This window comes from Lissotriton vulgaris, chromosome 8 (assembly GCF_964263255.1).
Source record: "Lissotriton vulgaris chromosome 8, aLisVul1.2, whole genome shotgun sequence".
In the NCBI taxonomy this organism is placed as follows: domain Eukaryota; kingdom Metazoa; phylum Chordata; class Amphibia; order Caudata; family Salamandridae; genus Lissotriton; species Lissotriton vulgaris.
In genome coordinates, this window is record NC_141696.1 from 1,439,591,967 (window position 1) to 1,439,617,417 (window position 25,451).

At 46.4% G+C, this 25,451-nt stretch overlaps 1 protein-coding gene across 5 annotated transcripts in view; it reads right to left on the reverse strand.

Moving 5' to 3' along the window:
• ZBTB20 (zinc finger and BTB domain containing 20) overlaps positions 1 to 25,451 on the reverse strand; it is a 2,236,857-nt gene that overhangs the window by 1,657,177 nt on the left and 554,229 nt on the right. For all 5 annotated transcript variants that reach the window (XM_086935527.1, XM_086935525.1, XM_086935524.1 and 2 more), the window contains exon 3: positions 9,762 to 9,920. The gene's annotated coding sequence lies outside the window, so the exon portion shown is untranslated. The remainder of the gene's footprint in view (positions 1 to 9,761; positions 9,921 to 25,451) is intronic.

Genomic DNA, 25,451 nt, shown 5'->3' on the forward strand with positions numbered 1-25,451 from the left:
CTTCCTGGTTCCTTTCAGATTTGCAGCTTTTTTAAGTTTGGTTCTATTACAACTTATATAAGTCGGTTGCCATTCTGCACATCTCTTAGCTGCTGGTACTACCTAGTCTGGGAGGATTCCTAGAAGTCTCTGGGGTCATCAACTGTCCTGTTAACTGAGCATTAGGTAGCCATGCATAGTAACAAAGTTATTTGGAAACAAGTTTGAATGTGGTGACAATATCTTAATACATGTGCTTTATTTAAGAGTTGCACGAGTAAGAAGCCACAGTAAAGCCCTGGTGGGAGAAGACTGGATTTGTCCAACTTAAGACCAGACCAGTGGATGGAGCACAAGTGTTTTTCTTGCTCTCTTACCTAACCCCATCTTCCCCTGGGGTGAGAGCTTTTTGAGCAGTTACACATCTCCGTGGGCGCTTTACCTTCAGTTAGAGTGGTGATTTAGCTATTTTAAACAAACAAAATGTCCAAAATTGACAAGTTATAGTTTATCTCAAGTAACTATAACTTGTGTCCGAAATTAACTATAACTCGCACCTCCACCATGCACAGTGGTGTCATCAATTATGTCATTTGAGATGTTGCACTGATGTTATCAATGGTATAACAGAACATGTCATGAGTGATGTAATAAGTGAGGTAATTAGCAGTGCATGGCATGGGCGCGATTCATAGTTAATTCAGGGCACAAACTATAGTTACTTGAGCTATAACTAGTTATTTTCAGTGGTTTCAAATGGTATGTTTTAACTGACACTTTCACCTAACTATAAAGTCCCTTTAACTTTTCTTTTTTTTCAGTAAATTTCTAAGGTTTTTATTAATGCAAATTCAGATAATATTACCAAACCTAACTTTAATGTTACTTTAACTTTTGCTTTTGCTTGAAAATCTAGAGTTTTTTTTTAACATAAATTAATATTTTATTACCATACGTTACGCCCTGCCCCACAGCGCACGCCCTTTGACCGCAGGACACTTGTGAAACTTTCGCAGCCCCAACTGTCCAGATATACAAACTTTTTTAACCTTAATTTCTCAAAAACTAATGAATGAATTTACATCAAATCACAAAATCACCCTTTATGGACCATGCTCTAGCTGTCTGCCACATTTAGTGGAATTCTTTTGAGCCGTTTTGGCTGTAGGCCTTTACAAAAAATCCCTAAGGAAACTGCATGGGGAAATTGCATTTTGGAACTCTCCCTTTTTCTCAGACCCTGCTTGACAAGATGACCCTGAAACTTTTAAAAACAGAAGCTGAGGAAAAAAGAGCCCTTTTACGAAAAAATGTTGTGAAGATCCGTCAACATTATTAACAAACCAAAAAGGCCATTTGCTATGGAAACGTAGTCCTAACTGTAACTACAGAGTAGAGACTGCCACTCTGTGAAATACAAAAAATTGGTGTAGGGAAGTGCTGCAAGTCTTTTTGCTGCTCTGTTCTACGCCGATTTGAGAGGGCAGAAATGCACTGTATTTACAAATAAGGTGCATTCCTGTCCTTTTAACCAGCACCGGCTTAAAAACTAGTGCCTAGCGCAACAGCACCTTCCTGCATAAAAGCAATCCATGGCCTTGTTTTCCTCATTCTCTGTGTGCTGTAGAATGCTGAACACATGGAAAGTGCCAAAAATAAGAAGAAATGAAAATATTGCTCCTTGTTATGCCTGCTATGGGGAGGCATGAGATTTTAGCGCTGCCCCAGGCTTACAGGATTTTGTAAATCTGGGGCTAAGTCACAATCCATTGGTGTTGTGAGGGAACACCCACCACAGTGTTCATGGAACGCCTCCTTGGCACAGAGTAAGGCATTTCAACGCTTTGTACTGCCTTGCCTTAGGCCGTAGCTATGAGGCCATGCAAAGCCATGCAGGGTGGCTTTGCTGCGCCCATAGATAAGATTGAGAGGCCTGCGCCACCAGATCGTCAAAAATGTTATGCTCCAGTGGCACAGGCCTCTGGTAAATAAGCCCCTATGTATTTTTCTTTAGACTGGCAAGAGATTCTAAACTTGCATTACCTCTAGTTGTTACTAGAGGTCCCTCTCAAAACAGCTGCAGAAACAAACAAGTTACTTATCTTGTTGCACTATTGGTAATGCTATTTCTGTTGAATACTTTATCTAACTGCAGATTTCTCACTTTATAATATTCCCAGAGACCAGATTGAACAAGCAGAATTTTGAAGCAATGTTCCTACACGCTACTAAATGATATCGTGCAGCTCTGCACTAGCTCTACCACCCCAGAAGTTGCAAAGTGATGCCACATATACCTCTACCCATGCACGCTGACATCAGCTTCTTTTCTTTTACTTTTTCACACCCTTGGACACCATGCATGAACATTTTTTGGTGACAGTGTGCTGAGCACTAACTTAAGACCTTTTTGAGATTAAAGGGATGCCACTCCACAGAACGAGGAGTTGGGAGTGCAGTGAGGAATCCACCAATAACTTGTAACTGATGGAAACTTCTAACTGCAGATTCCTCACCTTAGAAAAGATAACAAAGTGCTACCTGCCCCTTAAAGAGGACATTCTATGGAATGGAGTCAGCTGAAATGGTCTTGCAAAACTGAGCGGGCTGTGTCCTTCGCACCAGACTTAACTATCAAGGCAGTAGTGCTTTCTGAACACATGTACCGACACACATGTCGCAGTATGAAAGATATTAAGGATAGGCACCCCTTGCACCAAGGGAATGGTAGTGGCCTTGGATTTTGTGGAATGCGTCATCACACCTTCCAGGGGATCCTTCTTTGTTAGTGCGGGGCAGATCACCATGCAGAGGACTATCGAATTCAACAAAGTACTCTTCTGCACAACCTTCCATTTCTTTTCTCCAGAGAAGCGGCCAAAAAGCTAATCATCCACACAGTGAACCTTAGTATGAGCTTTGTAAAAGTTTGGAGCCTTTTTTGGGGTCCAACCTATGAAGCACCTCCTCCTCTTTTGAGGGGTGAGGGGGAACAAATAATGCTAGCAGAAGGATGAACTGCCCAAAATGGAAGGGAGTCACAACTTTTCATGAGAAGGCCACCCGAGTCCTCAGGACCAATTTATTTGGAAAAACGTGGTGTAGAGGAGTTGCACAGGCAGTGCCTGCAGTTCACTCATGCAAAGCGTTGATGTAACTGCAGTGAGGTAGACAGTCTTCAATGTCAAGAGATGCAAGGAGCACTATTGCAGAAGCTCAAAAGCTGTACACATGGTGAGTTACAGTCTCATTGTAGCATTACACACAACTTGTGGGGGAATATGTATGTTAAACATTTAATAAATCACATCACAATAGGTGGATTGAAGAATCATCCTTAGTCCAGCAAATAAAAAATGGCTCCACAAATAGTTTTTTTACAATGCCCGAAGCATTACTGGGCTGAAGATAAAATAAACAAAAGAACGTCCAACAGCCTTGGCTTTAAAAGGTCAATTGCATGAGCACCCCAACAGGCTACAAATTTGCCACAGCACCTGGAACAAATCAGTTTCATGGATGGGCATCTTGCGCTGAGAATGACATCTACCACTGTGAGGAGGAGCAGGGTCGGGAGAATAAGCAGCCCGATGGCGACATAACGAGATGGAGTCCTTACCGTCCTGATGAGGGCGAAGACACCAATACGCCTAAAGACTCTTTTCCCCGCCCCACAGCGCGCCAGACTTGAACCGGAAGCGGTTTTCCCGGGAGGCGGACCTCCTCGAACGGGCCAATCAGAGAGCCTACACCAAGGTCGCAAGGAGCAGAAAAAGCCAGAAGAAACAACAGTCGGCGCGCCTGCTGGGACCGGTTCTGCAATGCCGAGAGGAGACGCCGAGAACACCAAGGACATCACAGACGGAGCTCAGGACACCACCAATGGAGCCAAGGACGCCGCCACCACGCAAGAGGACATGGAGGAGACTCCAGCTGAAGAGCCAGAGGATCCTGACATCTGGTCCGAAGACTGGTGGACCCCGGGGGACACGCACGAGCCGCCACAACTCAGGAGAGTTGTGGCAGACAGCGGTACGTAGCGGGTACCTCGTGCTTAGGAGGGGAGTGGAGTGGGAGAGATAGGAGAGTTCGAGGCAGGGAGGGAAACGAGCACTGTTTTTGGTTTCCTTCTATCCCTCTAGCATACCGCATCCCCCACCTCTATGCCTCGTCTGTTAGCCGTTTAAATAGCCACTTATAAAGAAACAGACTGCCCCATAAAAACCCCTCCCTCACATTGTCTATTACCCTTGCACATGGTGTGGTGACGGACTCAGTAAGAAACAGTGACCGCTGTTCTCTTTTCTTTTGAGTGACGTTGGTACCCCGAGGAAACCCACCACAGAGGAAATCACGAATCCTGGGACCACCTGACACCATACTGGAGGAAGACCCCTGGAATATAACGCTTTTGAACTATCTTTTGGTTATTACGACCAAAGACACTTATTTCCTAGCTTACCCTATTTACTAAGGGTTATTTCTCAACCTAAATAAAAGCTACAGTATTCACCCCATACGGCCTCCTCGCTTCTGTTTCCGACCTTTCCTCCGACAACCACATTAGGTGGTAGATTGAAAGCAGTTAATTGCCACTGCTCAATATAACTGTAAGTTGCATAGATTTGGGTGGATGACCCTCCCTGCTACTCAGATAGGCGGTCCTAACAAAGGGGTAGCTTGATCGGAGGACAGATGCAGATAGTCAGACGTTCCAGGTACCACACTCTCCTGGACCAATCCAGAGCCACCAGGATGTCTTGAGACCAGCCAGTCATGATGTTCTTCAGAACGTGAAGGAGGACAGATTGTAGAAGGAAGGCATACAGGGGTCCTTTCTTCTTGAGGAGCACCTGGCTCTGGAAAAGAAGGAGAGTCAGAGCCAAAAAAAGAAAGGAGGGTCTTCTGATAGCTTCAATGGGAACAGGCACTGGGTTAGAATCTGGATGCATAACAACAAATTGAGTTTTTGTAATCTCACTGCACACCATCAGTCGAGCTCAAGCTGACTTCGGGTCATAATCCGACATGGACGTAGGCACCAGATCATCCACCAGCGGCCTTGGCACCAGTGCCAAGATGTCAAGAACCAGCATGTATTTTGGGACATGGGTGTAAGTCTCTACCGTTGTTGTTACAGGCCCAGTAACTGGTTCTTAGGAGACATTTGGCACTGAGGAAATACCTGTTGGCGGTAACATGACTGGAGGCTCATTTTGCTCCATGGAGCCTGAAGGTGTAACTGAGGAAGCTGGCAGTCCACTGAAAAGTTGCAGCACAGCTTCTTTGAAGGCCTTGATCTACTGGGGTGTTTACGGCTCAAGAAACTTGGGGTGCGATAGTACTAACTGAAGGTTCAATGGAGTGCAAATAAAATCCTGATGCCAATGTGCCTTCTCTTTGGAGTCAGTGGGATGAGATGAGTCCTGCTTTGCTTTGTTATGCTTGTGCTTGGACCTCATCTCATAAGAAAACTTTTAATGGGCAATGGAGAGCTCACAGGAATGGGCATATGATCGGGCTCAAGACCAGGCTCACGACTTGGAACAGGAGTGGGATCTGTGTGAAGGCACCAACTTTTTCTTGTGTTAGCAGACATACAACTTTGCCTCCTGGTCTTGAATCACCTTCTGGTGTATTTATCAAGCAACTTTAAGTTGCACCCGGAGCACAGGCACCAAAGGCACACCTTGGGCGGGTCTCTGACAGTCGTCTTTGAAACCTGTTGTTTTTGGTGGGGACATCGTTCCCTAGCACAGTGTAAAAATGTTTGGAATCATCAAAAAACTGGCAACACGGTAGGAGTGGAAAAAAAAGAACTGAGATTCGTGTGCAAGGATTGCGCTTATATCTGGCTCAACTCCATCACTTCCGGGGAAGGAGAAGAGCCAGCGCAAAGCCACACAATGCCATTTAGCAGCATGCAAGTGTACTGTTACAAAATAGTTTGTTTTCAGCCTAACACCTGGGGGATAGCCTAAGGTGAGGAATCTGCGGTTAGAAATATCCCTTAAAATTATTTTACAACCTACAGGATTTCAAGTGATTATTAGGTGTCCTCATCGAGTTAGCTGATTATCTCCCAACTCGTGGGGGGTAGGAGGGGGGGGGGGTCTTGTAGATCCCAGGTATTATGAAATAAGTGTTTGCTTGAGAAAAATCTCCATTATTTTACTGGTTTCCTTCTACAGGATTTCAAGTGATTATTAGGTGTCCTCATCGAGTTGGCTGATTATCTCCCAACTCGTGGGGGGTAGGGGGGGGGGGGGGGGTCTTGTAGATCCCAGGTATTATGAAATAAGTGTTTGCTTGAGAAAAATCTCCATTATTTTACTGGTTTCCTCATTAAGAGGTAGGCTGTTGGTGCCCACAGAAGTAGTATAACCTTCCATGAATGTTTTATGTTACTTTGGTTGTCCCATAAGGCCAAACAGGGGACACTTTTCGATGTCTCCTAAGTAAATATGGGGAGATGGCTATGACAGTATATAACATATCTTCTTTCCAACTGCTTATCCATATTCTTGGAAATGAAGACTATAGTATTGATCCTCGCAAAACCAAGACTCCTCCTGTTCTTTCTTGTGTGAAGCCTTAAGTGCTCTATGTAAAATATGTAGCAAAGGGCAAGAGAAAGACTTTGGGAATGGTAAGCTGTACTTTGACTTAACTAAAAGAAAAAAAGCACAAACATGCACAAATTTGATTCTGAATTAGAAAGCTCTTAGTTAAAGCAGAGAGTTATAGTTCACTAAGACTGGCTGAGAGCTTATTCTCATGAGGAATTATCCATCAGACAGTGTCATAACTGCATGCATTCCTGGGAAAACAAAATGCACCTTGTAAACAACAGTACACAAGTGCTTGTGAAATACAGCTTGGGAGACACTCTATTGCAGTCTCTCAGTCCTATATTTGGACCAGAACGGCCAAATCATCACAATATACGCAAACGAGATAGGGTGCATGCAAACTGTGTTGCTGATGGTACTGGATGCGAGAAAGGCTACTATGCTTCCTCGTTATGGCATATTTGGTGAGAATGACAAAAGATCCACACCAAAAAAATGATGTACCGGTTTTACTATCCCTTATGATTTACTACTACTTATAGGGAGATAAAGTCTAATATATTTTGAGGTCCAGTATGGAAACTCATTTTCTGGTTGCCACCAAGTGTTCCACAGCTGACTCTTGGAGCCACCCCAATCATCCTTCATCCAAACTTTGCTAAAATAAATTTTGAATATATGCATAGTGATAAAAAGTATCCTCCACAGTAATCACCAAGTAAAATTTAGCACAACTGTTCAAATTAGAGCTACGGGCCATCTGTGCAAAGCAATTTTGCTTAATAAATTACTGCAAATTGGCTATTTGAAATGTACTAAACCAATTTTTCAGATCGTTAACAGGTTACTGGATCGAAAATCGTATCAAAAAGGTCTAGCAAATGGCTATTTGGAAACGGGGTGTATAGGGCAAAAGTGTTTTGTGGCCAATCTCTGTTTGGAAAACATAGAAAAGTCACCCACTCCTTAATTGGGGTGTTAACACATTTACAAAAGAGAAGGGGTCCCACTGAGATCCCTTCACCTTTCTGAATGCAAATACATTTTGTTGAGGAGTACGCAGTGGCCTTTTTAAAAGCTGCTCCATCTCTGTTAATGAAAAAAGGCTGCATTTAAGCATTTTTTGAAAAAGGTAATTTTACTTAATAAAGATCAGAGACATGGTGGTCTTCTGACTCTAGGAGGCCACCATTCCTGTGATGGAATGTAATCATAGTGAGTCACAATTTGAGACCTACCTCATAAGTACTGATTAGCCAGTTTGGACTACTGCCCACTATGATTCCGAATTTTGTGACCCGACCTATTAGTACATAGGTTGGCTCACAAAAGTCTATGCACAAATAACAACCACTTTATGTGACTACGTTTGTATTTGAGTCACTGATATACCTTCTCTTGCACGCAGTGTTTTATGCACAATCATGCATAACAAGAAAAAACAGAATACTCTTTGGAGGCCAGCGGGTGGGCAAAGATTCATGGAGTCTACCTGGCAGCTGGCTGCTGAATGATATGGCTCATGTGAGAAAAGGAGCCTGCGTGACAAAAATTATTCTGGACTACAATGCAACGAGCATGATAGGAAAAATATCAAGAAGTGAATCCCAGGTAACGTATTTAGATTTATCGGAAAACACTACATCTCTAAACGAGGTCTACATGCTTCAGGCAGGCAGTATGTGTGGAGGAATAAATACAGCTGATCAAATTTAAATGTTCGAGCTGAAATGGTTCTCGTTTAACCTTCAGTTCAATGTAATCCGCCCTGTCTGTGTAACTTAAGCAACAGGAACATCTGCCCAACTTCAAAGGGACTCATAAAGAATAACAAATACATGTACTGGCACTGAAGAAAAAAAAGCCTAAACAGCAGGAGGGACTGGTAAAGTGTCCTTGTTTGACTGCAAGTGACATGCGCTGCAGGCATACTTGTGAGTATGCTTCCTGAGATGGAGGGATGCCCGACCTCAGCAATGTGCCTGTGGACATATGGTGTTTAACGTCACCGGGTCACACACTGCCACTATATATGTACCATGACACAATAGCTGGTGCTCTGACTTCCATCACAGTGTGTCAGGGGGTGAGTCAGCCACTGCCTGCCCCCCACTTACATAGATAGGTAAAGTAAAGGCTGCAACCTATTTGTAATCGAAAATATATCCTCAAAGGACAATGCATTTTTAAGCAACATTTTATCAGCTAAAGACAAATATCCCTACATTATGTTCACTTTACCTAGGGTTGTATTTGTATGCAGTGTTAAACTTTGCTTTCAGAAGCAATGGATTCAGCAAATCTCTCTATCATACAATTAATCATCGCACAAATGTATCTATACTGTACTTAAAGCGTCATTCCACATTACATTGTCTCTTGACGACATCAGCAAGGGATGAACCAAAAACAAAAGCATAACAGCATATGAAAACATGAAAAAGTAGAAACCGATCAAAAAGTAAAAATACTTTAAATGGGAGCACACATAAATGCAAAAATTACATTTGCCTAATCTTCCTTCAATGAAGCAAACCAGAGAACATCAAAGTTCGAGAAAAGATCTACCACAAACCCATAGACACCTTGAGACTATATAACCAAACAGTGTGCACAATGGAGCACCTTTTTCCCAATGTTGACATGCTCAAGAAGCCACATAACCAGATGACAACTTCAAGTTATGTCCCACACACCCTACAGAATGTAAGACCAAGATAATAACCATTTCACACAAAACATACAGTGTTTCACCACAGGTTATAAAACTTTAAAAGAAATGATTGGCTCTTTTCATCCACAATGTAGAGCCTCGAAGAGCAAGGCACAGAAGAGAACATGCAAAATGGGGGGACAACATACCAACACCAGGCATGCACAAAGAAATCTACAACAGTTCAAAGACACAGTTAGGGTATACTGATTCCAATAACCCCTACTAACCTTGTTATGCATCAGTGCAGTAATGATACACCCAGTTCTATGAATGGTACCAGATTGCTTACCAATACCAACTGTCTCCTACCTGCCCAACATCAGACAGCTCATCGCACTAGAATACAAAGCACCAGCCAATCATGACAAATAAAAGCCACAGCTATTGTAGACACAAGTTACATGAGCAGGGTCAAAAATTGTGCTGACGTAGGTGCAATGTAACTTAACATGAACAATCAAAACCCTCACGGAGGAGTATTATAAATGTCCTACCTCACTCAAGTCTGTTATGATCCTGTTGGATATCTCACGTTGGCCTCTCACCCACACATGGTGGCATCTTCTTTGTATGGATCACTCCTCACCAGCAACGTTTGTAGTTAGGGTGGCTCTGCAAAAGCACTTTCTGAAAATGTTAACTGCTTGAGATACCTGTAATTTACATAGAAACAATGGAGTTAATCCCTCCAGAGGTCTTGAATGTGTTAAAAATATTAAGAACATTTTAAAGAAAACATATTTATTGTTTACAAGATTAAAACATTATGCCTGGGCTATTAGGGCTCTGTATGCCTATTTACATTATAAGCAACACTTTCTGACACTACTTTAAATGCCCTGTGGATCAGGGGGTTCCTCAGGACCAACAAGACTCAAATTATTTCCATATATTCCCCCTAAACACAGCAGGGCTGTTTGTAGAGGTGTGAGATTAATGTAAACAGATGAAGATATAACCTGATGCCAAGATCAGATGAGGATTATCCACAACCTAAACTTTATCTCACCTAGACTTACCATAGCCTGGTAGGGGGGGAATAGGAGGGAGGTATGGATTCGGTGCTGTAGAATGAGTGTCCTGTTTTTTCTGTATTGTTGCTATTCTGCCATTTTGTCCGTAGACTCTACTCTCCCAGTCGTAGATTAAAAACCCCTGGAAGGATTCATAACCTCGTTTCTACAAGTGCTAAAAGAGCAGAGGGAAGTGTGACATTAGTAGAAGACTGTACAAGGATGAGGATAGCGATTTGAAAGTCTGTGTACCCTTGTTAAGCTAGCCACAGAAGAAGAGCACGTTGCGTTGCTTAGGTACGAAGGAGTTGCTGCAAATCCTGTGTATAAGTTTGAAAATTAGAGTGTATTTAGCATGAATAGTGGCAGTGGGCGATGATGTAATTGAGGCGGGCAAGCAAGAAGATTCATGGGAAAAGCCCTGCCAGGGATCCGGATTGAATGTATGAGATTGAACACAAGCTCACCCTGTTCACTGCTATCTTGGTACATTGCAACCTCACTGATAGGGTCGTGGACCAGGGTCAGCGGACTCGACAATTCTCGCCTCGGTGCCTACTCTAACCTGGGGTCCCACTCGGCAACTCTGGGCATTAGCTTGCCTAATCTCCACAACGGCCCCATCAACGCCGGAGATGCCTGACTCCACCTTGGGGATTCCCAGTAGGGACCATCCCACAGGGAAAGCCAGGACGGGTTCCCCAGCGGTATACAGCGCCGGGATGTCCCTTTGCTGGGGAAGCTGTGCGCTTTACAAGTAAACGACATTTAACATTTAACATAGCACCACTGTTTTTACTTAGCACTGTTACCATTTCACTATTCACTATTAAACTTGTTCTAAGAATATCAGAGGCTATTTTAAGATATCCCTCACTTCACACTGATCACTTTCTCACAGAGCCCTCCCTCATGCATTCACCTTAAGAGTGATACCACCCCTTGTGGCCAATAAGGAACTACTCCTACCAATGATTACCAACAAAAGTATTATCATGTGAATTCTGGGGCGTGCCTGTCATTATTTGAGCTGGTGCAGTGGCATGCTAAGTATGTCATTGTGAAGGGTTGGTCCCTACATCGGGGGCACAACGGAGCGCTATGGACTCTTACCCCTCCGGAACTACTCCTCTCTCTGTCTTCCCACAGGCTCCACCGATAACTCCGAATCGGGACAGATTGGGAACGTCCCTCCATGACCCCGGAAGTTGGGTCACTAGCGAAGGACCGGAAGTGAACCCGCCTAACCCCGGAAGTCCTTCAACCGGATACAGGCAAGAGAGTAGAAAAGCCGACGACCCAAACGACTCGGGGTTCCCAACAGCAAGCTCGTGGCAGGAGTTAGCAGACCCCGGAGAACCAGCAGCGGAAGGACCGAAGGACCGGAACGAAGAAGCAGACGAGGAAGACGTTTGGTGTGAGGACTGGTGGCGTCCTCAGGAGGTGGCTGGAGAGCGGCCGTAACTCACAGGAGAGTTACGGCGGGGCATGTGAGTAACTCGTTACCATTTTCCCCTATTTCCACTGGTAGAGGTGTACATAGTGTAAATAGCGCCCTGAAGCACTTTCACTGTATAAACGTGCACCGTCCCTGTATAGTACTTCGCACTATTTCCCGTCTCGTTCACGCCTACGCTCACCCCTACCCTTTCACCTCTTCCCGCAACCCCAACCCCGTCACGTCCTATCCAATCCCTTCCATTCACGACCCAGGTGCTGGTGATAGAACTGAGAGAAGTTTTGTTACCTCTGAACTAACCGCCCTGTTTTCGTTCTCTTTTTCCTCCGAGGAACGCACCACTTCTACACGACGACGAAAAGACGACCACAGCCCAGCCGTAACCATCCCCACGGAACCCTCCCGGACTCCGGATACCTTATCTCTACGACCCCGGACCCTTTTCATTCCACGACCTATGTTTCGTTTATGTGAACAATAAAGTTTTCGCTAATCATAGCGCACTTCATACGGCCTCCACGCCTGTTATTCCGGCCCGCCCTAAATCCCGCTCCACAGGTGGTGTCAGAAGTGGGATCGTCCGGAAGCATGGAGGCCGCGGTCAAACAACTGGCGGAGGGCCAGGAACACCTAGGAAAACTGATGGAACAATTCCTGAAAACCGCCGAAGACGACCGAGGACAATTGTATGATGTTCTAAAAGGCCAGGGTACTGCTCAGGATAAGACTCTTGAAAAACTTGCAACAGTCATGGGCCAACAAAAACCACTAGCCTCTCTTCCCTCTGTTGTACTACAGAAGTACGTAGCTGGAGAAGACCCAGACTTCTTCTTCACAAACTTTGAACGCTTGGCTCAGGCCGCCGCATGGCCCGCTGACCGGTGGGGTCATTACCTTGGTCCCCTGCTCACTGGGGAGTTACAAGCAGCGTATCAACAGGCAAACATTCAGGGTGCGACCCCATACGACGATATTAAGACTTGTATACTAGAACGGCTTGGAATTGACGATGAGACGTATAGACTTCGTCTTCGTCAAGCTAAGGAAGGTCCACAAGAGAATCCCCGGGCGTTGTCTTTCCGAATAAAAGATTTGGCTAACCGTTGGCTAAAGCCAGCCACGTCCAGTAAAGACGAGATAATGGCCAAAATTTATTTGGAACAGTTCCTTACCTCCCTACACCCTGCTACACAAAAGTGGGTTCGGCAACACGCCCGACTTACCCTGGACACCGCAGTCGAAATTGCTAGTGCGTACAACCGAGCACAAGAATCTCAACGAGCAAAAGAAGAACATCCTGCCAGGCCGAGTCATGGCAACCATGTACGGCCACCAAGACCTTCACCTGTAACTCGTAAACCGGAGACGATACCTCCAATGCCATATCCCGTGATGCCGAGAGCGCCACCTCCCGGTCCACAGTGTTATCATTGTGGAGGGTACGGTCATATTGCTCGTATATGCCCCCAAAAAGAAGAGCCGATGGAAATAGGTGTGGCTAAAAACTATGTGTGTTTCAGTGCTGATTCCGCTCCCCCGCCCTTTCATTGTCCTGTACAAATCAATGGACACAAAATGATGGCACTTGCTGATACGGGATGTAGACATAGCGTATTAAGACCTCAAGATCTCCCTCACTCCCCGGAACCGGTGACAGGAACTGTAGCCATCAAGTGTGTCCACGGAGACACGAAATGCTATCCAACCGCCAAAGTATATGTACAACACCCCAGTAATAGTGGTAGCTCTTTGACTGTTGGTCTGGTTCCAAATCTTCCTGAGGAAGCGATATTAGGCAGTGATTATAGTGGTCTGCCTCACCTGTTACAGGATACCACGGACTCCCTAAAGAAGTGGTGGGCTGAAGCACCTTTTTCCGGAGTCTCCCCTGCTATCGAACAGTCAGGAAAACCTTTGAAGACCAAAACCCAAAAGAAAAAAGAGAGAAGGGAATATTCCTTGGCTTGTCCTGCAGAACCGGAAACCCACCCCTGGGAGACCGACAGAGAATTCCGGGCCGCTCAACAGGAAGATCCGGTTCTCCAAGATGCATGGGGTCGGGCTCTTCCCAACGAGGATCCATTACAAGTAGGTCCTTATTTTTTCATAAAGAATGGACTGCTGTATAGAAAAGGGGGTCCTCAGAAAAATGCCCAGTTAATTATTCCAGGACTATTTAGAGAGAAGGTACTCTTTTTGGCCCATAGTCATTTACTGGGAGGGCACTTCAGTGACGAGAAAACGGGGGAAGCTATTCTAGAGAAGTTTTATTGGCCTGGAGTATATGCCGAAATTAAGAGATACTGTAGGGAATGCCCGGTATGCCAAAAGACTAGTCGGTATCGACCCCCAAGAGTTCCTCTCCAACCCCTACCATTGATTGATGTTCCTTTCTCTAGAGTGGGAATGGATCTTATAGGACCCCTGTTGCCGTCCAAAAGTGGGTGCAGGTACGCTCTAGTGCTAGTGGACTACGCCACTCGCTTTCCCGAAGCAGTTCCCCTCAGACAACCCACAACACAGAATATAGCCAAAGCCCTTATTGCCATTTTTTCTAGAGTAGGCTTTCCCCGAGAGATTTTAACCGACCAGGGCACCCCCTTTGTTTCCTCGCTAATGCGCCAGGTCTGTTCTACCCTGGGAATCAAGCAGATAAGAACTTCGGCTTACCATCCACAAACCGACGGTTTAGTCGAGCGTTATAATGCCACCTTAAAAACCACTCTAAAAAAACTGTTGGGCTTAGAGAGTAAACGATGGGAGGAAATGCTGCCCCTTGCTCTTTTCGCTATTCGCTGTAAAGTACAAAGTAGTACAGGCTACTCCCCATATGAACTCTTGTATGGCAGGGCGCCCCGAACGCTATTGGACATGGCTCGTGAAGCTTGGGAAGCCGAGCCGGATCGGACCCGCCCTCTTCCAGAGTACATTGAAAATTTAAAGACTCATTTGGGTGAGATCCGTGAAATTGTCAAACAGAATCTTGTAGCCGCACAGTCCACTCAGAAAACCCAGTACGATAAGGGGACCAAACCCAGAACGTTTGTCCCAGGAGATCAGGTACTCCTACTAATTCCCTCTTCAGACCATAAGCTATTAGGTCAGTGGCAGGGTCCGTTTACGGTACTGAGACAAGTGACCCCAGTCACTTACGAGGTGGAAACAGATGCCACTAGGGGAATCAATCAAATCTATCACATCAACCTCCTCAAGAAGTGGGAGGGACCGCGCCCTGTTTTAGCGGGTCACGAACCCTTCCTGTTTGAAGGTTGTTTCGATACTGGTTTGATGGAACGCCAAAAACGGGAACTTTGTCATTCACTTGTACCCCTACAATCAGTCTTCTCAACCCTGCCGGGGCATACCACTGTGGTGGAACACGCCATTCACACTGAGCCAGGGAAAACGGTCCGGCAACGACCGTACCGTATTCCAGAAGCCCGTAGGGCTGTCATCAAAGAAGAAACGAATCAAATGCTTAAAATGAATATCATTGAACCATCGAGTAGTAGCTGGAATTCGCCCATTGTTTTGGTCCCTAAACCCGATGGTTCTACACGATTTTGCATTGATTTCCGGGAGGTGAATAAGATCTCCGCCTTTGATTCCTATCCTCTTCCCCGTGTGGACGAGATGATTGAGCGTATAGGCAAAGCAAAGTACATTAGCACTCTTGACCTCTGCAAAGGCTATTGGCAGATCCCACTGAAAGCTGAGGACAAGCACAAGACCGCCTTCTCCACCCCTGAAGGCTTGTTTCAGTTCAAAGTAATGCCCTTCGGCTTACACGGCGCCCCGGCGACCTTTCAAAGGGCCATGAATCAAGTCCTACGTCCTCATGTTTCGTATGCGGGCGCCTATCTTGATGACATCGTCATTTATAGTGACACTTGGGAGCAACACCTTTCTCACTTATATTCAGTGGTCTCCTCTTTGGGCAAGTACGGGTTTACCATTAACCCAGCCAAAACCACATTAGCAGCACAGAGTGTTAAATATCTTGGTTATTTGTTGGGTGAAGGACATATTCGGCCCCAAGAGAGCAAAGTCAAAACAATACAGGCTATACCATTTCCCAAAACACGAAAAGATCTCCGTGCCTTCTTGGGTATGTTGGGCTATTACAGGAGGTTTATCCCCAACTTTTCCCAAGTAGCAGCTCCCCTTACAGACCTCCTCAAAAAGACTGCAAAAACAGAAGAAATCCTCCAACAACCGTCTCCTGTACTTCAGCAAGCCTTCAATGTTCTAAAGAATGCTTTGACTTCAGAGCCTGTATTGATGAGCCCCGACTATAGTCAGCCTTTTATTTTGCAAACTGATGCATCGGACCAAGGTTTAGGGGCTGTTCTGTCCCAAAAGGACTCGGAAGGTGCAGAGAAACCCATTCTGTATCTTAGCAGAAAGCTGTTTCCCAGAGAAATCAACTACTCCGTTGTCGAAAAGGAAGCACTCGCTATCAAGTGGGCCGTGGAAAGCCTTCGCTACTACCTTGATGGTAGAGAATTCATTTTGTATACTGATCACGCTCCCCTTGAATGGATGGCTCGAAATAGAGGACACAATGACCGAGTGCTTCGTTGGTTTCTTTCCCTCCAGCCTTTTCGTTTCCGAACACTACACCGGAAAGGCCTGGAACAGGGCAACGCAGACTATTTGTCCCGATATCCGCCACCTACCAGCCCTACAAGAAACACTCCTAGGGGAAGGGAATGTGAAGGGTTGGTCCCTACATCGGGGGCACAACGGAGCGCTATGGACTCTTACCCCTCCGGAACTACTCCTCTCTCTGTCTTCCCACAGGCTCCACCGATAACTCCGAATCGGGACAGATTGGGAACGTCCCTCCATGACCCCGGAAGTTGGGTCACTAGCGAAGGACCGGAAGTGAACCCGCCTAACCCCGGAAGTCCTTCAACCGGATACAGGCAAGAGAGTAGAAAAGCCGACGACCCAAACGACTCGGGGTTCCCAACAGCAAGCTCGTGGCAGGAGTTAGCAGACCCCGGAGAACCAGCAGCGGAAGGACCGAAGGACCGGAACGAAGAAGCAGACGAGGAAGACGTTTGGTGTGAGGACTGGTGGCGTCCTCAGGAGGTGGCTGGAGAGCGGCCGTAACTCACAGGAGAGTTACGGCGGGGCATGTGAGTAACTCGTTACCATTTTCCCCTATTTCCACTGGTAGAGGTGTACATAGTGTAAATAGCGCCCTGAAGCACTTTCACTGTATAAACGTGCACCGACCCTGTATAGTACTTCGCACTATTTCCCGTCTCGTTCACGCCTACGCTCACCCCTACCCTTTCACCTCTTCCCGCAACCCCAACCCCGTCACGTCCTATCCAATCCCTTCCATTCACGACCCAGGTGCTGGTGATAGAACTGAGAGAAGTTTTGTTACCTCTGAACTAACCGCCCTGTTTTCGTTCTCTTTTTCCTCCGAGGAACGCACCACTTCTACACGACGACGAAAAGACGACCACAGCCCAGCCGTAACCATCCCCACGGAACCCTCCCGGACTCCGGATACCTTATCTCTACGACCCCGGACCCTTTTCATTCCACGACCTATGTTTCGTTTATGTGAACAATAAAGTTTTCGCTAATCATAGCGCACTTCATACGGCCTCCACGCCTGTTATTCCGGCCCGCCCTAAATCCCGCTCCACAGTCATGTAAAAATATATCAAGACTCTATTAAATGAGAAATGTATTTTTTGAACGCCTATGTATTTCATATGTGATCTAATAAAAGAGCTTCATGTTGCCCGTAGTCAATATAATTCTGCTGGCTGGGATAGTTAATCCAGTACTCATAATGGCAAATTCAAAACTGAAAGTCCGAGAATGCTCAGTGCTACTTGTTAAAAGCAAGATTGGTTGGAAGTGTTACTATTTTATTGAGCGCTGCAATGACTGAACTAATTGCAAATGAGCCTCATGCAAATTTCTCTTGAGACCTGCTGCAATCTCCTCGGCCATGTCTGTGTTATATAAAATGCAACAACAGTGGAGAGGTGTCAGGGAATAACTAATGCTTGAAGATCTGAGGCATGCATTTCAAAGATTTAAAGACTATTTGAAATGCCCTCTGAGAAAGGCGGGGCGCCATCGGCCACACCACAAGTATGGCGGGCGCACCGCCCCCCCCTCCCTCGATCACAGAGGCGGGCCTGTCCCATAGTAATGACGCGACAGGCTCGCTTCAAAGCTGGTTGGTCCCCGGTCCTTAAAGTGACCAGGGAGCGAAGGTCATGCCGAATAGAACCGGCCTGGCAGGGAAAGTTTAAAAGGCTGAGGAGCGCGAGAATCTGCCTCTTTGACTCCGCGCTCCACAGCCTGCCGAACCAGCCTCTAGAGAGGCTGTAATTATTTTCTTCCTTTTTCTTTCAGGTGGAATGTAGGTGGAATTGACGACTTAGGAAGCATCTTGGACGAAGCGTTGCAGGAGAAGCGGTGGTGTTTACCCCCGAAGCCCCCACCGTTTTGTTCTTAGCTACAGGTAGAGCAGAAGGAGCGTCCAGTGCTATTGAGACAGCGACAAGGGAGCAGACGCGTCTTCAGGCGAGGGAGGCTCGGCGATCACGTGGAGACCGAGGCCCGCCCCCGCTTCAGGAGAGTTTGAAATCAGAAGTATCAGGTTTTAAGGGAAGCGCACACAGCGCTTCTCTAAGGTACCGCGGGGGCATGGGTTGCCTCCGGATTTGTTTAATGGGTGGGAGAGCAGGGAGAAAGCTCTGTGCGATCGGAGCACAGTGCTGCTGACTTCAAAATAAGTTTCGAAGCGGGCGGGAGAGCGGAAGAAGCTCCATAGTAGTCGAAGCACAGTGCTGACCCGCGCCTGTTTATGAAACACAATTAACTCTTTCACAGTTTGTTTAAGAGCTAGCGCGGGGGATTGTTGTGGCTCTGGTGCATTGGTTTATGAAATACAATTAACTCATTCACAGTTGGTTTAAAAGCTAGCACAGGAGATTGTTGTGGCTCTGGTACATTTGAAATTTTATAAGTAAGTGTGTTTAGCATCACTGTGTTAAAAAATAGTTTCACTGGTTTAACAATTAATGCACATCTCCAGTTGCGTGGTGCTTACGGCCAGTTTGTGTTCCTCCAACAGGGTTAAGGTAAGGACCTGGAAAAAGTACCAGGTCTGTGAAATATTGTGGGGTCTCTCGCAGAAGGAAATTACGTAAGTGTTGATAGCATTGTGTATGCGGTGTTATTGTTTAACATTTTATAAGTAAGCCTGCAAGAGGGAATAGGAGCTATGGTCAGCAAGGCAAAACGTGTTGAGAAGAGCTCGCGCATGGAGCACATGATGGAAACAATGATGCCCAAGGTGGTGACTATGGATAGGAGATGGAAAAAAGTTGATAAAATAGGGCAGAGCCTGGCAGATCTCAGAGAGAGAGTTGAGGGTCAGGGTGGGGCAGTTGAGAGACCTAAGCGCACCATAGTGCCCCCCAAGCCCAGGGGGGAATTAGACCCGCTCCACAGGCTGGCTAGGCCCAAGAAAGTGAAAATACTGCCAAAAGCTCCGGTGCCAGTACTCCATCTAGGTGAGTCGGGGAAATGCCCGGTCCATCGGGTGCGGGTCCTTCGGGGGAGGGTCCCTCTGGGCTCCCAGTACTAGCAGTTCCTGTGGGGGGGGGGGTCCCGCAAGAGGGGTTTCAACATGTCCCGGTGGTCCCCACACCTGTCCCAGTGGTTTATACACCTGTCCCAGTTGTCCCGACACCTGTCACACTGGTCCCTGTAGGAGTGGGCCCGGAGGGTGCAGGGTCAGGTTCTACTGCAGGCGCAAATCAGGTCCCACAGAAATTGGTGGCACAATTAGCAGCGGTTCTCCCTTGGTTAGGGAGGGCAGGGATGTTACTAACATCAGTTGGGGCAAAAGAGAAGGGAGAAGACCCATTGGCTGAGGCAAAAAAGATGGTGGCACAGTTTATTGCAACACCGGGTGGTGCGCCAGGCGAGGGGCCGGGTAGTCCATCTCTTCCCCAACCAACTGGTGGGGTTTAACCACTAGAAATCAACAAAGAAGTGCTAGGGAGCAGCCTGGGGAAGGAGAAGCTGACGGAGCCAGTTGGTGTGGTTTCAATAGGTAAGGAAGTGACGGTGCCATTGCTGGGCGTGGGTGAGTCACGCACCGGGAGGGAACATTTGGCCAGGCATGTAACACGGGAAGTGAAAGAAATTATATGGTCTGGTAGTTACGTTAACATGTTATCCCTGCTAGTGGACGAAAGGGAAAGAGAGGAATCAAGGAAACAGAAAAATTGAATGCTTCCTAGAGAATGGCGTAGTGAATTGTTGAAATTCAGGCTAGAGGAGAATTTGAACAACTGGATAAGGGCTTTCTCAGTATTCATGGCAATAACAGCTGAGCGTTCCCCTAACATACAAGCAGAGATCCTGCTACCTCAATGCAAACCTTCAACAGGGGTCAGACATTTCAATCATCTCAGTTCTTTCGTCCACCCCAAACCACGGGCACTGCCCCTAGTCCAGGTAGCGGGGGCGGACGAAAGGGGACATGTTGGGATTTTAATAGGTGGACATGCACCAGGACCGCGGGCACCTGTAGGTTCAGGCAGAAACAGGAGTGAGGGGAGGACACAGCTTGCAACACATGAACCCATTGATGTAACGGCTATGACTCCTTGGTTAAACAAATACCCAGATCATGCTACGGCTAGGACATTGCAAGAGGGTTTCCTGTATGGTTTAAGATCCCTGCATTTTATTACATAGGGACACCAGATTGCAAAAATCAGCTCTCTGTGAGGACCAATCCCGGGGTGGCAGCTACAAAAATTGCAAATGAATTAAGCTTGGGAAGGATAGCTGGGCCTTTTGATTACATCCCTGTGCACAATTCTGTCTGCTCGCCATTGGGAGTGGTCCCCAAGAAAGAGGAAGTGGAGTTCAGGTTGATTCATAATCTATCAGCCCCTAGAGGCAATTCATTGAATGAGGCCATCAGTGAGGAAATCTGTAGTGTTAAATATGCTTCCTTTGACCAGGCAGTTGATATGCTAAGGGGTTTGGGCCCGGGGCCTTGCTAGCCAAATCTGATATTGAGTCTGCTTTCCGTTTGCTGCCAGTCCACCACTGGATTACCACCTTCTGGGTTTTAAATTCCAAGATAAATTCTACATGGATATGTGCCTGCCCATGGGGTGCTTTGACTCCTGCGCTTACTTTGAAAAATTCAGTTCATTTTTGGAATGGGTTTTTAGACAGGCGACGGGGCACCAATATGTCATGCATTATCTTGATGATTTTCTCTTTCTGGGGTCAGCGGGCTCCCGGAGTGTGCTTGGGCATTGCAGGAATTTTGCATGCTCATGAAGGCTTTTGGGGTGCCCCTAGCACCTGGAAAGACAGTTGGCCCAACGACTATAATTGAATTCCTGGGCATTGAGTTAGACTCAGTACAAGGGTGTTTCCGGTTACCTACGGAAAAGATTAGGAAATTTAAGACAGCATTACAGCAATGTCTGGCAAAAGATAAAGTAACCTTACATCAGCTACAACAGACGGTGGGTCAGTTGAACTTTGCACTGAGAGTCATACCTATGGCATGACCATTCTCCCGCTCCATCTCACAGACCATGGCAGGTCTCCAAGAAAAACACCATTACACAAGACTGTTGTCTGAGGTTCGCCAGGACATGCGTATTTGGATGGCATTCCTGCGGGATTTCAACGGCAGGGTGGTGTGGCCCGGTCCACCGACTACTTCTGCGGAGTTAGGTTTATGGACTGAAGCTGCGGACAGTGAGGGATTTTGTGCCATACTCGGTAATTAGTGGGTGGCTCAACATTGGCCAGCATGGTGGGTGGGGAATGGTGTGACCGCCAACATACGTTTCCTGGAACTTTTTACCATCTGGGTGGCACTCACTGTTTGGCCTGAACGTCAGTCTAATCAATCTGTGGTTTTCTGGTCGGACAACATGATTGTAGTAGAATGCATCAACCAACAGGCAGCACGGTGTAAAATGATCCTCCTCCTTTTGAAGGAGATAGTGTTGTTATGTATGAAATTGAACATACAGTTTAAGGCTAAACATGTCCCGGGGGTCTTGAATAATGCTGCTGACGCACTCTCTCGCTTCAAGATGCAGGTTTTCAGCGAACACCTACCCTCTACAGAGGCAACCCCAACATTCTTCCCGGAAGTACTTTGGCAGATTGGTGACCCCAACTACAGAACCTCGTGACAGCTAGCCTGGCTCCCAAGACCAGGAAAGCTTATGAAGGGGCGTTTTGGGCTCACTGCGCTTTTTTGGGGAAGGATTGGGCTGAAAGCTGGCATGACACAGGGGCATTCCTGCGGTATTTATATACTTTGAATAAAGAATGGCGCTAAGTGGCAGCAGCCAGGCGATATTTGGCGGCAATCTCCTTCTTCGCGCAAATTAAGGACAGGGGAGATCCTACCAATAGTTTCATTGTTAGGAAGGCCCTGAAAGGGTGGTGACGCCTTCAGGGATCAGCACCAGACACGAGACGCCCACTTGGGATAGAGCTGCTAACATCTCTACTGGCGGCTCTGGATGTCATCTGCCGCTCTTCAGGAGAAGTTTTGCTATTCAGAGCCGCCTTTTCACTGGCTTTTTTTGGCACCTTTAGGATAGGGGAGTTGGTGGCGCAGAGTAAGCAGGATGTGCTGGGAGGGCTGCAGCTTGAACATGCAAAAGTGCAGGGCGACACCTTACTAATATCTGTGAAAAAATCCAAAACGGATAGTACTCCACCGGGCACATGCTAACCCTTGCTGCCCCATGACTGAGCTAGAAGCATTCCTACGACAGAGAACTAGTACAATGGGGGGAGCATTGTTAATAAATGCAGATGGGACCCCGCTCACCAGGTTCCAGTTTAAAAGGGTCATGGAGATGGCAATAAACAAGGCAGTTTTGGATCCTAGGTGTTATGGAACACACTCATTCAGAATAGGGGCTGCCACTGAAGCAGCAGCTAGAGGTTTGCACAGCAGCAGTGTAAAAAGGATCGGGAGATGGTCCTCCAATTGTTATAAGCGCTATGTGCGGCTACACATGCTGTGAGTGGGGCAATTCACGTGTGTACTGATGCATGTTACATCTCTGCTGGCATTTACAGTTTCTCAAACCTGTCACGCAGGGGGAAAACTGGTGGCAGCGCACCAGCAGCAAGACCCAAGACAACGACTGGTACATCCATAGGAAGCAGGACCACATGTTGTTTGGGTTATTGGCCACTCATATGTAAGATGTTTGAATGCAGTTTTCCATTAGGAAATTACAAACACAGAGTTGAACAGGCCGGTTTTAGGGTATCATTTCATGGAAAAGGGGGGCTCTGCCTTAGTCAGTTCACAGGTTTCGTCACTGATATTTTGGGTAAGCATTGGGCTCCACCTAGCATAGTTATCCTACACTTGGTTGGGAACGATCTGTGAAACCTAGGTAGAAGGGGGCTAATGGAAGCCATAATTTCAGAGGTGGGTTGATTAGCGAAGACATGCCGGGGGTGCACCATAGTAGGGTCTCAGATGGCACCCAGATTTAAATGGACGAGGGAGATTCTGTAAAAGAGTTGAATCACTCAGTAAGGAGGATCAACAATAAAATACGAAAATTGTTTATGTCTTCTCAACAACAGACAATCGCACAGAGGTGTATCAGGGGGGGGAGCCGTGCTCCTTAAAAGACGAGGTCCACCTTACTAGGGTAGGGAATTAAATCCTGTTAAAGAATATAGTTGCTTGGTAGGGGAGTTTTAAAGACAGGGCAAGACCTTTCAGAGGAAGTTTGGGGGGGCCAGATAGTCGGTCAACTACGCTGGCCTGTGGCAGTAAGGTCATGATTGGTGAGCAGTAAATTTAAGGTCCTTAGAGGGCGGTGCCATTCTTGAATGGGGTCGCCCACGGGAGGGACAAGTGGTCTCTCCTAGAACTCCAGGGGTAGTTACAGCCAGTTGGCTGGATGGGTGCAGGGGAGGGGGGAGTCACGCTTTCTCTAGGCTGGTTGGCCAACTCGCACATGCAGAATGACACCAATAAACGGTGCAGAAATGCAAGGGCCCCCTTTAATGGAGTTAATAGAGCATACAGGGGTAACCGGGGAGGGGGGAGGAGTACCCTCAGGGTAAACGGGCCATCTGCGCATAGGCACTTCAACTGGAGGGCGTGGTTAATTGATAAGGATCTGACACCAGTTAGTGACCTTGCTGTAGGCCCAAATAGAATACGCAGAAAAGTAAATGCTGTATGATTATGGATGATATGTTAGATCCGGATAGGAAATACCTTTGTACTGGAATTATGTTAAGGTTAGCCATCTGACATCTATATTTATCAATTGTAATCAAGGTCATGTAAAAATGTTTTCTGCGTACTCATGTAAATATTTGTTTATTTAAATTTTGTTTTATTTTTATGTTTAATAAATACGGCCGGGTGTTATACGACCCCCGCTTCCAAAGAAATTCCTCTCATGTCAATTAATAAGATTTGATAAGGGAGGGAGGGTTTAGGTAGTCCCTGGCCATACTACGTTCAGACATGCGCTTCAAAACATTGCAAGGATTCTTAAAGTTGTGTGTAAAAGCCTTTCTTTTGAGGGCCGCATATGGCAACTTACAGACTCCAATTTACTGGTGAGATTCTTACTTCATTAAGGTTTTTTTTGTTGTTCCTAATGCCTCAACCTTCGTGTTATCACAGACAATATGAAAGCAGACAAGTGTTAAATGGCACCCTGTAATGCGAGGAGCAGCAGAAGAATTCATCAACGTGGGATCTCCAGGCACCCTTCTGAGACACCTCTGAATGTGCATAAACGTGCTCCCGGCTGTGCCCCACTCTCAATGGAGCCCAGCACAGAGCAGAATTAAATAGGAAAGAGTTAATTTCAGATTCCATCGAACAGCTTCATTGTACACTGCTGGCTTACGATCAGATTAAAGTGTTATCTTCCCTTATCTCACACCTCTGCCACCATACCACTGCACCCCTACTGCCAGGATGATAGCAATATATTTACAGAGCTTTGGCAGGCAAAACCGTGGTGCCAAGCATGTAGAGCAAGACACTTGTTTTTCTTACTTTCCCACTCATCTTTCTCTTTCTATTGTTTTTGATTTCTTTCTCTCACATATCTATTGTTAGATTTGGGGGTCTCTGATTGGCACAGGTAGGTACTTGTTACAAGCAGGGACCCTCTCCTCTAGTCAGGATAAGTAGGTAGTCTCCCAAAATAACCCCTGCTCACCCTCTAGGTAGCTTGGCGCGAGCAGTCAAGGCTTATTTCAAGTGACGTTTGTAGGTTAAGCATTTATGACCCCATACAGTAACTAAGTAACAACACCACAAATGAACACCACACTGGGAATATATCAAAAAATAGTTATCTTTTTATATAAGACTTAGCACAAGACCAACATAACGACAAAAATGACCACAATACTATTTGCAATAAAGAGTTCTTATTAAATACGTATTTTTCAAGTTCTGTGCGACTCGTTCTCTGGGTTCGGCTCTTACGGCAATGGAAGAGAACACAAAGAGTCTAATGCGGGCAGCGGACGCTTCAGTCCGATGCGTATTAGGATGGGGGGTTCGAGGCGTACACAGTACCTTGGTACGATGAGTCCGGCACGGACGAGGCGCTGTAAACAGAAGGTGATCCAGAAGCGTTGTCGGCCACTCACGGTGCGAG